This window comes from Leptonychotes weddellii, chromosome 9 (assembly GCF_054177405.1).
Source record: "Leptonychotes weddellii isolate Sample4059 chromosome 9, ASM5417740v2, whole genome shotgun sequence".
In the NCBI taxonomy this organism is placed as follows: Eukaryota; Metazoa; Chordata; class Mammalia; order Carnivora; family Phocidae; genus Leptonychotes; species Leptonychotes weddellii.
In genome coordinates this window covers 113,033,947-113,049,683 of record NC_138377.1, presented here as the reverse complement: position 1 = coordinate 113,049,683, position 15,737 = coordinate 113,033,947, and positions in this window count along the sequence as shown.

Below are 15,737 nucleotides of genomic sequence, written 5' to 3'. Positions count from 1 at the left end.
CTATTACCTCACTTAATGTTATTAACACACTTTGGGGTATAAAATTACAGTTTTATCATGGAAACCTTAAACACTTACATCCAAAGTACTGAATCGAGTTATTATCTTTACTGACCAGACCCGTTTTATTGTCATTTTATCACTCATAAAATCTGAGATTCAATTTGATTTAACTATTAAGTAAAGCTTGGTCTACATGAGTTTAAACCCAACTGTAATATTAATATATTAATATATAAGATGACTTCATTTTATTAAAGGTGAGGTAACTTAGAAAACCTCTTTTAATGTCTTTCTGCTGCTAAGAAATTTAACCTGACCTGTTTGCACTTCTGTTTCACAACATCGACAAAAATTTAAGATTATCCTCTTGGAGGATGTTGAGCGCTCTCTCTAACCTGCTTCTGGCCTTTATTAAATGACTGGGACACATTAATCAGCCACAAAATGGCATCGCTTATCAAAGTGTCAAAAGGCGATGTCCAATATTAAAACAAAAAGCATTAAGAATCCACCACGTTAAAGAAACATGGTCCACACTTAAGAAATTTGAAGCAGAAGCACGCAAGCATATTTCAATAGCTCCTAAGACAAGAGAATGGGGATCGGTCCCCCAAATCAAGCAATCATTCAAAAAAAAACAAAAAACGACAGGTAAGAATATGTGTGGTTTAAGTTTTTCTGTAGGGATCCCTTCTTGGCTCTGTGCCTTGAGGTTAGAAGGAGTTTTTGTTAGGCTGATGTCACTAAGGGAAAAAAAAAAAAAAGCAGCACTTGTTATGTTAAATGTCATCTTGATATTGGTCAAAAATTCTTTTTAAAAGATATTCAAAATATGCTATCATCCATGGTAAGAAACCATAAAAGAGAAAGTTGTTTTATGTTAAGTCTAAAACTCCACTCTTCCCACAATGCATCACTCCTAAGTATTGGGCCCCACTACTGGGAATTACCAGTATGAGGACATACTGCATTTTTGTAGCCCTGAAGAGGCAGGATGGAGTAGAGCTTTTGGTTGGTCAAATGTCTAGCATTCTGACCTTTAATTTCAGTACCCATAAAGTAGAAATAACACCTACCTCCCACAACAGCTGAGGGCTTTCATTATCCAAGTGTCTGGCCCATAGAAGGTGCTCCGTAAGCAATCATTCAATCATTTTTTCTATTCCTGTGGTATCATATCAACATGAAATATGGCCCTTAAAAGATAGCAGGCCATTATAACTCTACACCTGGAATCCTAAATAGATGGAAAGGTAGCCAAAGGGTGAAGGGGTCCCCAATGCATAGTTGAGAGCAAAGAAAGCAATGGCCTTGCTCCATAAGTGTCCAAAAAGCATCACATACTGGAAGCTGCATTTTTTTTATTAATACAAATCTCCTGCCAGTGGAGAAATCCTCTTGTTACATTGGTCAAAGACTTTTGGTCAACACAGAATCTTGAGGAAAAAAACTTGACACTTACCTAACAAAAGTCAGCTGTGAACAGCACGGATTGTCCAGTAAAGTAAGAAAACAGAAAATTCCTTGAAATGGGAAGAAAGCATGAGGCCAGCCATATCAAGCAGCTTCACAAGTGAGGAAAATGTTCTGGAAAGTAACACTGGAGGAGCAGATGAGCTTCACTGGACATGGATTAATAAAGGCAGAATGGTCTTCAGAGACCAGCAAATTCAGCTCCTGCCTTTCTATGCAAGGAACTGGTTGGGAACTTAGCAAGGTTCGGGAATTTGCCCAAAGTCACACAGCTCTTTGCTGAGAAGGCCAAACCTATCACCCAGGCTGCCTGACCCCTTGTGTGGTATCTTCCCCTGCACTGTGATGGTATCTATCTGGGAGGAGGTCCTCGATCCCAAGGCAAGCTGTGAATCAATGGAGGCTATCTTCAGAGCTTCAGCCTTTTGACTTTATGCCCATTGTTTGCAGTCAACATTGACTGAGCCCCTTTGACACCCATTGACAGGTGATATGTTGAGCCCAATGACCAAAACTTGTTTTCTTATCTTGTCTTGTAGGAATGGCCAGGCACAAACAGTGGATTCCTTTTGCTTTGTGCATTATCTGTTGTGTGTGAGAAAATGTGTGATTGTGTGTGTGTGTGTGTGTTCCTCTTCAGCAAATTCTATCTTTAACCTCCAAGTTCTAAAATTTCATTGTGATATATTTGGATGGGTCTTCCACCTCCTGTTCATTTTTTTTTTTTCTGGAATTACAGAAGTCCCTTGGTGAGGCTATCTGTCTTTTAGTGTGGGAATATTCTCTCATTGTTTTAAAAACCACCTCACTCGCATCAATTGTCTCTACTTTTGAACCCCTCATTAAAGGAAATAGAGACTTCTAGATATGTTCTCCATGTCTCTTAAATTTTCATCCGTATTTTTTTTTTGCATCTCTTTATTCTTTTATACTGTGTTCTCATATAAACTCCTCAGAATGATCTTCGAGATCATTAATTTCTCTTCAACTGGGCCCTTTGGCCATATACCTATTTAGTGTTTTATTTTACCTTTGACAATCAAAATTTAAATTTCTAAAACATCTGGATAATTGTGTTTTTATGTATGTATCATTATTTTTTCTTGTTTAAGAAATTAATTTAACACTGGTGAATTTATATAATACAGATTTATATAAATGCAATTAAATTAATACAATAAAATTAATAATTAATATTTATATTATTCTAAATTACAATAATCAGTGATATTCTTTTGAGGTCCTGTTCGTTTGAATAACTCTGTTTACTCACAGTTCTTTTGCTTTCTTTCTATTCCATGATAATGGCCCTAGAGGAGATTCCTTCCTTTTACACATTTACAAAACGAGGAATATGATTGAAGAAGAGTAACTACCCTTCTTAAATCCTCACCTTGCTCGATTCCTCCTCCAGCTCTATTTTTTCTTCTTTTTGATTTTGATTTATCCTTCCTTTACTTGAATATATATATTTTAAATATATTCATATACCTCACATATGACAATATCTAAGATGAATACTTGATAAATACAATAAACACTGTTCTCCAGTTTGCTTTTGCTTCTAACTTAACAATAGAAGTTGAAGATCAGCCACATAGGGTTGTGAAGATGTTTCCCATTTCATGTTACAGTGGTGCCATATTCCACTGTATGGATATACCTTAGGCTATTTAATTAGTCCCCTAAGATTTGAATCTTCTCTGTGACCTTGAGTGAGTGATGTAAACTTTATGAACCCTGCCCAGAGAGCAGCGTCTAGCTGATAATAGCTGCTCAGTAAATAGATGAAGAAACCCTGTCTGGACAACATTATCAGAATTAAAAAGAGAAGACATGTAAATATATATAAAGATCTTAGAACAATCACTGGCATATAATGAGTCCTTAATAAATGATAAGTTGACATTATTGTTGTTTTGCTATTATTTATGTTTTACCTATAGTCCTTAATAACAAAAGAATATTTACAGAGGCAACTGGGTGGCTCAGTTGGTTGAGTGTCTGACTCTTGATCTCAGCTCGGTCTTATTCTCAGGTCAAAAAAAAAAAAAAAGAGTGGGGTGCCTGGGTGGCTCAGTTGGTTAAGCACCTGCCTTCAGCTCAGGTCATGATCTCCAGGTCCTGGGATCGAGGCCCACGTCTGGCTTCCTGTTCAGCGGGGAGTCTGCTTCTCTCTCTTTCTCTCCCTCTCTCTCTCTCTGTCTCAAATAAATAAATAAAATCTTTAAAAAAAAAAAGAGTATTTACATTGAGTGACTCAGCATGGCTTATACATTGGTGTGAGTATTTTTGCTATCATTGAGAAATTTCATGATTAGTTTTACAAAAATTACTCCACTTGGCAAAGCACTTTGTTAGAAAAAGCCACTGGGTGATCAGCTATGAGATCTCAGAGGCCCCTAATCTCCAGAAGGGTAATTCTATCCCTAGCTTAGAGCTGATGGGGAATTTAAACTAGATGGGTAAATCCAAACATCACACACACACTAATAGCCAGATATTATGTGTTTCTAAATGGAAATACACACTACCATCTATGAAATGTTTTCACCAAATAATTAAACCTGAATCCGAGCATCCTCTGATCCAACAACCTCTTAACAGGAAATTCAGACATGAGAGAACAAAGATGAAATTACCAAAGTTCAGAACATTGGAAATGTTACAGGGAAAAAAAAAATTCATGTTTGGAGAAATGTAAATTGCAAAGGAAAAATAGGTGGAGAGAAATCTATACATTACAAGAGACTGTACAACTCCCCATTTCCTGTTCCCCGCTCAGCCTCTGGCAACCAGCATTCTGCCTTGCTTCTATGTGTTTGACTATTTTACAAACTTTATATAAATGGTATCATGCAGTATTTGCTCTTCTGTGATGGGTTTATTTCATTTAGCATAATGTCCTCAAGTTTCATCCATGGTGTTGCATAGTAATACAAGATGAATAAGTTATGCTGTATACTATAGTTAATAATATCTTATTATATGCTTAAATTTGTTAAGAGGGTAGATCTCATGTTAGGTGTTCTTACCACATTTTAAAAAAGGAAAGACATATAGCTATATATCTTTTTGAGGGGTACTACTTGAACAAACCAACTTTAAAAATTATGATACCATAAAAGATATATGAACACTGATAGATTTTTTAAATAGTAATAAATTATTGTTGATTTCTTTAAGTGTTATAATAGTATTGTGTTTAAGTTTTTTAAAGAATGCTTATCTTTGGGTGCCTAGGTGGCTCAGTCAGTCGGGCGACTGCCTTCGGTTCAGGTCATGATCCTGGAGTCCCAGGATCAAGTCCCGCATTGGGTTTCCTGCTTGATGGGGAATCTGTTTCTCCCTCCCTCCCCCCTCTCATGCTCTCTCTCTCTTACTCTCTCTCTCAAATAAATAAATAAAATCTTAAAAAAAAAGAATCCTTATCTTTTAAAATGTATACTAAATTTAGTGAATGATAAATTAAGCCAATTATTTCATGGAGTTGATGATAGGGCTTGTTTCCAATTCTGATATTTATTTCACAAATGTTCAGGCTTGTTTGCAGGTTTGTTGGAGTTGAAGTCCCTGAGGTAGGCAAGCAGAATGGAAAGGGAAAGAGAAGGTCATCTATTGGCCAGTTCTGAATATCCTCTCATATCTGGGGTGGCAGCAGAATCATGGGGCTCATGACTGAGCCATTCTCCAGTTGCTAGGTTGATAACTGTGTTTTTCTCAGGGATTCATCAAATAGTTGTTAAATTACTTGTAAATTACTGATGAAATATGATTCATCAGAAAAGGTATGTTCCCCAGCTTTAGAATGACCTGATAACTTGCAGCTAATTCATTTTTAACTCATCCGAGAGTCCTAGGCACCCTCAGTGCTTTGACATCAGTGGTTTTACAATCCTCTCTGGCAAAAGTAGGTTGAACCCTTCATTGTATAGCTATGTTTGTGCACATGATAATGTGAGCTACTGAAGATAGCTGAAGCCAGATCTCCAGACCAATAATTTAGAAGGATCTTGACTTCTAGGAACCTCAGAATTAGGTATATTACTTGGTCACAATAACCACATGCTGCCTTCACATTTGGCAAGACTTGTTCCTTTCAATTTCCATGATTTTAAGCTTTCCTTTTCTGTTTGAGTAATATGATTGTATGTTTACCCCATCTTCTAAACTACCTCTAAACTCTCATGGAAGCAGACAACACAAATAATAAATAATTTTACTCTTGTCTAGCTATGCAACCTTAATCAAGTCACTGATCTTTGGGCCACTGATCTTTGCAGCTTCTCATTTTTAAGAAGGATTTGGACTCCTACCTGTTGAATACAGTGGTATCCATATTCACGTAGTCTCCTCTTTCTCATCCATGGCCAACATTTCTAATCAGTCACTGAAGTCTCCCCACTGACTCTGAATGCCATCTAACAACATTCAACTTAGCACTACAGGCAGTCATCACTTATTTTGAGATGAAATTTATATACTAGGGTGATGGAGCACCACCACCTGGAGCATTGTGAAGGCCATGGAAATTAAAAAGGACTTAAAGAATCACTCATTGGATTTTAAATCTTGTGCCCAGTAGTGTTACACATTTCATTGTCCATAGCAACTTACATGATCACCTTTAACTTCTCACTATGAGGCTGGAAGGAGAGAGGGCAGGAAATATGGGATATGACATTTTATTTATACAAGGCTTTGCATTCTACAAACAATGGTTACATATTCTTTCTTTCACTTTCCAAATTCCATAAAATAAGAAAATGATATTATTCCCATTTTACAGAAGAGCAACTTGAGCCTTGGAGATCTATCTCATTATTATAGACAAGTAAGTGGTGGACCTGGACCTAAATCAAGTCCAACTTACCTCCACTTCCTGTTTCTATTATCTCCAAATTCACGCTAGTGCTTTGTAGGAGAGTAGCACAGAATGAAATTCATAAATGAATTTAATACAAAGATATAAAAGATAATAATAGAGGAATTTTGGATAATAACATCTATTTACCTCTAGTTTGGCACTGAGATATTTTAAACCAATCATCATTTATAATGTTTACATACTTGACAGGCAAGAATAGAAGTAAACACATAGATGACATAGAAATCACTATAGAAAGTTACAAAAACATTATGAATAAACAGCAAATGGTGTGGTTGAAAGAAAGCTGTATTAGTCAGAAAAAGCTATAGGTCATGCTTCAGTAACAAACAACCCCAGAAATGTGCCTGACCACAACAAGGATTGATTTCTCATTCACCTGTCCACTATACATTCAGGAAACCTAAGTCCTAGCCCTGGCTCTATCAATAACCAGTTTTGGGAAAGCCATATGTCCATAAAACAGGTATAGGCACAAGAATTGATCTGAGGATAAAATTACATTAGGTCTTTAACTGCTTTGAAACAGAAAAAAAGCACAGGGGCTATTTTTAAATGGCCAAGGTAACGGATAAGAAGCCTGGAGCAGTATTAGCCACAGATAAATGTAAGGCAGTGTGAGAAGGGCTTGTACAGCCTCTTCTCTAATCTCACAGAATTAGTACATTTATTGAGCATTCACTGTATGTAGGACACCACGGGGGCATTTAAGAGACAGAAGGTATAATTCCTGTTCTCAATGTGATAGTGACCCCGTCACAATATGATGTCAAGTATAAAGTCTATCATGTTCTTATTTCCCATTAATTTATTCAGAACTTCGCTTTAGTTGGTTTTTCAGCTGAAGGACAAAACAGACCAGCTCACAGATATTCAAGCTGTAATATCTGAGTAGCACCCTCAAAGCCCAGGGGGACTCACTTCACTGTAGGTTAGGCAAGAGATACCCTTCTGGCAACTTTGAAAGATGCTGTAGAACTTGGGTATTTCAAAACAAAATCCAAGTCAAAGGAAGAAACCCATCCATTCACAAAAGTAGCAATTTGCTACTTTGGACTTTACAAGTCTAGATGAGGGGACAAGAGCTTCAGCGTGGGGGAAGATTTACTATACTCACATTTCAAAGAAGCTGAAAGCCTGGGTTATAATATAATGTTCATTGAATGAATTCGTTCATTCAGCAAAAATCTTTTCCAACACTTCTGGTATACCAGACTTTGTGCCAAGAGCCGGATCTGTGAGGTTTATCTCCTGAATTATGGCAGCTCTCTGGGAGGTTCTTTGCTGTGGGGCAGCCCTGCCAAATGCCAGCTGTCACAAACTATGTGCTGAAAGACAAGCACTCACTTGACTTTGGTTACCTTCAGACGAGGTCGAGCTCAGTTACACTGGGGAGACCAAGGAAGCATTACAGTCTGAAACACCAGCTCTCAAAACACCAACAAGATTCTTAAGTCTTGGGTTCTCCTTGTCCGGTAAATCTTTTCCATCTCTTGGGGATCTTCATGAGCTTCTGATGAAGAGATCTTGAGCTCTCCACCACACAGAAGATTTAACAGAGAAGATAGCACTCCGTCTTCAACTCTTAAGTTAACAATATTAATGGAGATTCCATACAACAGCCCTAGCAATAGGATTAGTATATGAAAGTAACCAGTCCTGCACTGGCATGCACACAAAACCCCCCATAGCAACAGAGATGACAGCTTGGTAACAGCAGCTGCTGCTTAATTGAAAACATTAGAAAAATATTACATTATATCTGTATTCCCTGTTTTTATGTTTATTTTCATCACAAGTGAGAAAATAACCCAGGAAAAAATACAAAAGAAACATGAAACAAAGATTCAAGACTGGTAATGGATGTTGATGGTAATGGATGAACTGTTGCTTGCAATTTAATTTTCTGGGGACTCATTCCACTTTTCTTGTGAGTGAGCAGTCTGTTTTTGTGTGTTCCAAGGACCAGAAATTCCTCCCATGGTGTTGAATTTAGTTCCTAGTCAACCCTTTAAATTTGATTACCTGGGAAGAGAAAAGGCCTATGTGTGGGTCTTTGTGTATGCCTGTGTTTATGTGTTGGGGAAGCCGTGTTCAGATTGTAAAGTGCCTCTACATATAGACAATTAGATATGAGATCCATAACCACACTAATGTGAAGCTGGGAGTGTATGTTTTTGAACAACAACATAAGTCCAGCCCTGGGAGAGTGGCCCATTCACACCAAAGCCAACACCAATGTTTGGGGCACAATTAGAAGAGGGTTAGTTAGAAAAAAGGGATATACATGTGGTTTTATGCGAGCAAATTACATTAAACAATAAATAAGTATGGAGACATTCATATCTCAAAATAGGAAGAAGGAACCCTAGAGTTCATCTGGTCTCCCTATTTATTCAGATCAAACACTTAAAACTTAACATTGCTGGCTCAGAAAGCCAGATAAAAAGCAAGAGATGAAGTTTCTTCTCGGGCAAGGATTTTTTTTCCTCTTAAATCATGCCAGAGGTAATAGTCCTAATGAATTTCATGGGCCCTAAACATTACTTGGCATGTAGTCAGGATCCATCTGGCCATAGGAAACCAGACAGCCACATTTGCAAATGAGATTTTCAAATGCAGGCAATGCATTGAAGGTTCTCATTGCAAAATAAATATGGAAAGTTCTGTTTGATAGCAGTGAATTCATAAAAGAAGCATGTTGCAAACTCATAGGTGCAGAAGCTCTACCTTACAATTACAGTTGCTGTTTTCTTGCAGTAGAATTCAAATCTTTTCAAGATTGATTACATCCTACAAAAGAAAAAAAAATTGCTATTCCGTCAGCTCCTTGAGGTCAAGAACTCCGTTTTATTTATTCTTACATCCACTCTGGCACATAGTGAAAAGGCTTTCATGTAGTAGATATTCTACAAATAAACATGGCCATGAATCAGAAGTCAAACTGATATGGTCCTGAAAGATAAAATGAAATGGTAGTGAAGATATTTCCCAATTAATCAGGAATTCCAATACATTATTTCATTGATTAATTTATTTCTTTATCTAATTAATGTGTAATGAGCACCTACTCTGGGTCAACCAAAGTGCTAGGCTTACTTACACTGTGATTTTTCCACCCAATTTACATTGTTCTTTTAGGTGAGAGAGGTTGGGAAATCATTTTTTTCCTATAGTAGTGACTCTAATGCTCAGGTTACTTTTCAATAGAAAAGTTAGTTATTATGTCAAAGGTTTTAGTAAACTTGATCAATGTTGGTAAACAGCATTTGAAAGGAAAAATGCATGTGCATTATATTCTTGAGGTTTTACTTTTTTCTTCCGAATTAACGCTGACTTTACTCCTTGAGTCTGCAAAGAGAGTGGAGATAAAAAGACCTTTCTTTTCCAATACATGAGCATGAAATATTTTTCCATTTCTTTGTGTCTTCCTCAATTTCTTTCATAAGTGTTCTATAGTTTTCAGAGCGCAGATCCCTTACCTCTTTGGTTAGGTTTATTCCTAGCATCTTATGGTTTTTGGTGCAATTGTAAATGGGATCGATTCTTTGATTTCTCTTTCTTCTACCTCATTGTTAGTGAATGATGAGGGGATGGGGTAACTGGGTGATGGGCATTAAGGAGGGCACTTGAAGTAATGAGCACTGGGTGGGTATGCAACAGATGAACCACTAAATTCTACCTCTGAAACTAACAGTACAGTTAATAAATTTGAATTTAAATAAAAAATTAAAAAGAAAATAAAAGCTCACTGGAAGAGAAAAAAAAAAGATCTTTCTCAATGTTTGCTAACTAGTAACCCAGGCAAAATTATCATAATAATCTCAACCTTTTAAATCACCTTAGAACCATAAATTCTGTGATAGTATCAATATACTTGATGTGCAGTAACTTGCTAAAGAGACTATAATCCTTCCTCCAATCATTAATGTTATCTTAACATAAATATATATTTAATATTTTTCATAGTTTTTAATGAGTGCTTTCTGAACAAGAAAATACCTTGTTTTAAGTTGAAAGAGGTAGTTTCCCTATTTGGCTTTTCAAATTGAAACAAAATGCCAAGTTTCAGAAAGTGGATTGAAAAACTAACTTCCAAGAAAACTGAACAACAGAATTACAAAATGACTAATTAAAACCCACTAATGAAGGCAGCTGATAAGCTGGTGTTATTAGGCTGATGATAACTCAAGGGTATATTGAAGGAGTACTAATACTTGCATCATTGTTGGTAAAAATTAGTCACTGAATTGAGATATGTCCTTTCTAAGATACAAAGATAGTCATTAAACAGCAAATCTCAAAATTACATTGAAAGGCACACAGAAAAAAAATATCTCTTTAATAGCTTTATTACTGATTTACCATAAGAGAACTTTATTCCACCCTCATTCAGCTGACTCAGTGCTTCTGAGACCAATACAGGAATTCCCTACTTTTCAAGTTTGCATTATGTCACTTTGCTTTTATGCATTTTGCATTGGCACCTGTTTTCTCTAACTGAAAGAAATCTGAAGAGGATTTTTGCAAAAAGTGAAAATAATGTTCAGCATTTGCTTTGCAGCGAGCTGTTATAGAGACAGCACGCACCCCCTAGCAGGGAGAGTGGCCCTGCCACACTCTGTCCCCACTCCTTTCCAGAGAAACTCCACTCAGCATCTCAACATCAAGACACCAGGGCTTTGAACTATGTCTGTGAGTATCTTTTCTTGATTTATTTTGTGCATCCATTAGCAAGATAAGCCCTAAGCTATCAGAAAAGCCTGAGAGAGGTTAGTTTTAGGGAGTGGGAATGCTCAAAATCTCTTTCCATATAAACTAATGGCAATTACTTTTTTGCTTTCCACTATTTCAGCTTTGGGAAAGTTTCATAGGGACACTGTACTTTCAGATAGCGGGGGGATCCTGTAAACGGAGACAAAATATTTTCAGTGTCCAAACATCTATTGAAAATCCAAGTCAGTAGCCTAAAAAACTCAAGTGAGTCCACAGAAAAGGGTTTAAGAAATACATAAACACAAGTTTTATTAAAGGATTAATGAAGGAGGACACCTAGCTGGCTCAGTAGGTAGAGCATGCAACTCTTGATCTCAGGCTTATGAGTTCAAGCCCCAGGTTGAGTGTGGAGCCAAGAAAGGAAGAAGGAGGGAAGCAAGGAAGGAAGGAAGGAAGGAAGGAAGGAGAAAGAAGAAGAAGAAAGAAAGAATGAAAGAAAGAAAAAGAAAGAAGAAAGAGGGGCGCCTGGAGCGGCTGCCTTTGGCTCAGGTCATGATCCTGGGGTCTTGGGATCGAGCCCCACATCCGGCTTCCTGCTCAGCGGAGAGCCTGTTTCTCCCTCTCCATCTGCCTGCCACTCTGCCCACTTGTGCTCTCTCTCTGTCAAATAAATAAATAAAATCTTTATAAAAAAAAAGAAAGAAAGAAAGAAAAGAAAAGAGGAAGGGAGGGAAGGAGGGAGGGAGGAAGGAAGGAAAGGAGGGAAGGAAAGAAAGGAAAGAAATGAAAGGAAAGAAAGAAATGGAGGGAAGGAAGGAAGGAAGAAAATTAATAGATTAATGAGAACTTTCTATAGACTTGCAATCTCAGAGCTGGAAGGATCTAAGGAGCTATCTAAATCTAAAATAGTCACCTCTTTTTCAGGGTGGGAATATCTTCCCTGGTATTCCTGATAGTTGGTCATATAACTTTTGATCATATATGTCCAAGAACAAGGAATAACTTTCAATAGGCCAGCTATAGCAACATTATAAAAAGATTATGTTCATGTCCTACATCCTCCAGGACTTTAGCAAGGAATTGTATCCTAGAGCCATCGAAGCCCCAAGAACAAAATCTTGAAGGGATAAAAATTATACAGTCTTAATCTGAGTAGTCTACATACTATATGATTACAACTATATGACATTTTAGAAAAGGCAAAACTATAGACACAGTAAAATGATCAGTGGTTGTCAGGGTTTAGGGGAAGGATGAATGAATAGTGGAGCACAGAGAACTTTTAAGACAGTGAAAATACTTTGTATGATACTCTAATGGTTAATACATGTCACCATATGTTTGTCCAAACCCAAGAGTGAACCCTAATGTAAACTATGGACTTTGGGTGAATATGATGTGTCAATGTAGATTCATCAGTTGCACAAGTATACCACTCTGATGGGGGTTACTGATAGTTGGGGAGGCTGTGCATGTGTGTGGGGAGGGGCCTATGGGAAATCTCAGTACTGTCCTCTCCAAAACTAAACCAAAGACTGCTCTAAAAATAAAATATTTTTAAAAATATGAGCTTTAGAAAGCCTCCAACATGATTCAAAGTAAAATATGTAATATGTAAGATTTAGAATTGCTGGAGCTCTGGATTATTGTTAACACAGTAATAATGGCCAAGTATCTGAAAGAAAATGATAAATGGGCTACGTTGAAAAGTATAAAGACATAAGGGTAGTGATCAGGAAAACCAGGTCCCATGTCCACTGCCATCCAGCCATTAGTCTTTGGAGGCAAGTTTCTCAAAGTCTCTGAAATTGAGTTTAAACATCTGAAAAATGAGACTTGTAGCACTTATTTTCCATGCAGAATGATTGTGAAGAATACATGAGATAAAATTTGTGACATCGCTTAGAATTGTTCAATGATTGACACATGATTGAAATGCCAAAATCTACCAATTGAATATAACTGAATAGCTAGGATCTCATTTTTGCTATCTAGTATGGATAGAATTAGCAGAAAGGAAATTACCTGTTAATATGGAAATTTTAATTCAATATAATAAAATATCTCTATAAACAATGAGATATGTGAAAATTAATTAATACTTATGAACTTTTCTTTTCCATTGATGTTCATAATTTTTATCTGCAGAGCATGGTTAAATTATATTTCTGAAATCAAATAAAAGACTCAAGTTTCTGTTAATTGCTCACTCTACATTCATCATTGTTTAATATGTGTCAAAATATAATTAAAATATATCATAGCCCTTAAAATAAATATATAATCATATAGAATAAATTTGTAAAGTTTTAAAAAAGAATAAATTTTAAAATGCATGTTGCAAGGCTTATATAAGCTTATATTAAATACCTGCTAATCATATTATATAAATACTAAAATTCTTATGTAGCCCATGAAAAAAATTCTAGTGGAAATCAAACCAGCACAGAATATGCTTCATATTATTTTATAATATTATAGAATACAATAGTATAGTATATGTACTATGTACACACCATGTACATACACGTTATACATAACGTATATTACATTACATTATATTGTTTCAATCACATTCTTTTTGGCACAACTTTGCATTGAAAATCAGAAATGGCAAGATAGCACAGTTTGGTACACTGATCCAAACTGCACTTTTGTTTTTATAACGTAACTTTGCTATTCTCATATCACCTGGGGAGACAATTTATTCATTAAGCACTCGATTCAAAATAACTTTCAACTGATAATAGATTGAAATATTGTAAACATTTGCAGCAAAATAAGGTTGTTAAAGGTTTTGTATGCTAAATTATATTATTTACGGTTATTAAGAATCAACCAAGATTTCCCTAAAAATTAGAATTTCTCTTAATCCTACTGATTAAAATTTCTCCAATCCAAATATATAAAAATAATCCTACATTAAGATATTAAACCTCTTTCAGCTAAATTATGCATGGGAAATATGATCAGATACATTAGGAGCTGCGAATGTTTGATTATCCTGTAATCTCTACATATTCATTTCTAATAATGGGTAATTCCATTTAATGTAGTGATCCTTTTCCAGTTGGAGATTTGAGTTTCATATCTCAGTGCTTACAGTAATCCCAACATTTATGTGCAAGCACATTGATTCCTTTGTGTGGTGGCAGCATTGGCTACCGCAGGGGGCTCTTACACCAATCCTAAAAAAAACAGGCTATGGAAATGGTAATAAATATTGCTACTAACTTTGTCATTAAAACATGCTGTTCCCATTTCTGCTGGAGGTTAGCGCCAAAGGGGCATTTAAAAAGACAATATCCATTCCTGTAAGCATATTAAGGCTCTGAGATTCCCTCCCGGAGCTTTTAGGAGATTTCCTATGAAGAGGAGGTTAAATTAATTTGAAAAGCTTTGACAAACTTTTGATTGTTTGTGATTCACTGTAATTCTGGCAAGTTGAATAACAGTATTTTTGGAGTTGCCATCATAACACCTCTGACAAATTCTCTGTCTTTAGCATTTTAGAGGTATGACTCAGGCCTTTCCCAAAGGAGGTGGGGAGGAGGGCAAGAAAAGGGGAAGGTCAAGGAGGGATAGGATGGTGGGGGAAGGGAGGGGGGCTGGGGAGGAGAAGGGATAGGCACCAGGAGGAGGAAACATCCCTGTGCTAATCACATATCACAAGCAATGAAAGTCCTCAGGCCAGGAGCCCGCCAGGTGCATTTCAAAGAGAAGCATGGGGGGGGGAGTAAGTGTCACTCAAGGCAGATATTTATGAAAGATGACAGCTTGCAAATATCTCAATCTTGGACAAGCCTGCACTAGTGACACAGAGAAGTGCAGCAAAATTGGACGAGTCAGCAGCCAACATTTATTTCATCAGGACCTGTCCAATCTCCACTGATGGTTTGATCGTCTGGGGACAACGAGCAACAGTGGGCCTCATTCTGCTGGTTACTTTCAGTCAGTTTGCATGGAAGAGTCCAAAGTAGTCTAATAAATATGTAAAGAAGGATAAAAAGAAGAATGGAGAAAAGCTTTGTTTGCCAAGCTCGCACGAGACTGGATTTTAGCTATGCCAAAGAGGAAGTGTGATAACGACAGAAATATTGATTGCTGTTCCTGCCCATTGACAATGAGACAGCACTGACTTGCCACCGTGGAGACCTTCGTCTTGGTACAAACAGCCTGTTGGTCCAGAGGATCCCGCTAGATGCCCTTGCCCATGACAGATGCCCCGCCATTCCCGATATGCTGGGCATTGGGAACTTTGTTAGAAATAGAACTCTGTTTTCCCCAAGGGATAAAACACTAGACATGGGCCTGAACAAATGTTAAACTAAATACCAGGGGGGATGTTTCCGTAGTGTTTCTATCATGCTGGCAGATGGCATGGGTGTCAGATTGGTGGCTGGGGCAAACCCACAGGCATTGACATTACTGTATCAGAGGTGGGTACTTGGACAAACACAGGCAGCCGGTATGTTTAATTTGGTATCCAAAGTGCTTTTTTTCCCCCCAAGCTCTTTTTTTTTTATTATTATGTTATGTTAGTCACCATACAGTACATCATTAGTTTTTGATATAGTGTTCCATGATTCATTGTTTGCGTATAACACCCAGTGCTCCATGCAGTACATGCCCTCTTTAATACCCATCACCAGGCTAA